A 1,480-nucleotide genomic window follows, 5' to 3' on the forward strand; every position below is an offset into this window, starting at 1 on the left:
GGGTATTTGAAGATTACCATGTATATGGTGGGACAAAGAGCTGTTTTTGTGCTGTCTTTCTGGTCCTCAAATGGCATAAGGCGTGAGATTTTAGAAGATATTTGTGTTTTCATACTAAGAAAAGCAATTGATCATTTCAATGAAACTGTGAAGACAATTTCTAACTTAGGTGAAAACAAGGATTGATGTCTGTGGCATTTCTGAACTTAAACAATTCCTGCAGAGCTACTTATGTGATAGCAGGTGCCTGCTCTCCCACTCAACAAGACCATGATGCCCCCCCCCCTTACTTCAAAAATAATCTTCCAACTCAATCCCCATGTTATTTTAATATGCAAATTTATCAGTGTTTTTGAGTGTAACTATCGGCTAGTCCCCCACAGAGTAAGGAATTGCAGACTCATCAATGGACTTTAACCTAAAACATCAACTTTGTTTCTGTTCCTCTTCCCAACGATGTTGCCTGATCTGCTGTGTTCCCACCACTTTTAGGTATTTATTTGAGGTTTCCAATATATGCAGTGTATTGATTTCCATTGTACTAAATTCTATAGCGGCCTAATTTTTCAATCGCTCCACAATGACAGATTTGGCATTCCACACCCATTCTAGTGAATAGTCGAATTAGTATATGCGTATATGTTAAGTAAGGCAACTGAATCATACACAATACTGTAGATGTGGTCTCATCAAGGCCCTTTGCAATTTTTGTAAGATATCTCTACTCTTGCATTCAACCATTCTTCCAAGGAAGGCCAATATATCTGAATAAGATAGACACAAAAAGCTGGAGTAACTCAGCGGGACAGGGAGCATCTCTGCGAAGAAGGAATGGGCGAAGTTTTGGGTCGAGACCCTTCTTCAGACTGAAAGTCACTCACAGGAAAGGGAAACGAGAGATAAAGACGACGATATAGAGAGATAAAGAACAATTAATGAAAGATATGCAAAAACAATGACGATGATAAAGGAAACAGGCCATTGTCAGCTGTTTGTTGGGTGAATAAGATTTTCGATGATACAAACAGAACACCATTGCAGCTCAAATACTTCCTTCCCCCACTTGCACAACCATTGAGCAAGCAGTTCACTTGCCGCTCCCACCTGTGGACCGTCCCAGTAAGCGGGGCACCTTGGGTCAAGTTGTAGTTCTACGTCGGCATCCCAGCCAGGCAGAGCATTGGTGGTGAAGACTCCAGCTCCCAGAGGGCCGTGCGCCGGGCGAGTGACGCAGGCGGGAAGTGGAGCAGTGTTCTTGTGGAACGTAGCCCGGATCCCCAGTCCGCGAGCCACGCTCGGCAGCCGCGGGGGGCGGGGCGGTGGGCGGAGGCACCGGCGACCAAGCAGCCGCTTGAAGAAGGGAGGCGAGGGAGGACGAGGAGACTGCACCGGCGGCCGGGCAGCTTGATCGGCTGGCTGCAGTAGGAGGAGAGGAGAGGAGAGGAGAAGAGAAGGGAAGGGAGGAGAGAGGAGAAGAGAG

The sequence above is a fragment of the Rhinoraja longicauda genome, chromosome 14 (genome assembly GCF_053455715.1).
Source record: "Rhinoraja longicauda isolate Sanriku21f chromosome 14, sRhiLon1.1, whole genome shotgun sequence".
NCBI classification, from domain to species: Eukaryota; Metazoa; Chordata; class Chondrichthyes; order Rajiformes; family Arhynchobatidae; genus Rhinoraja; species Rhinoraja longicauda.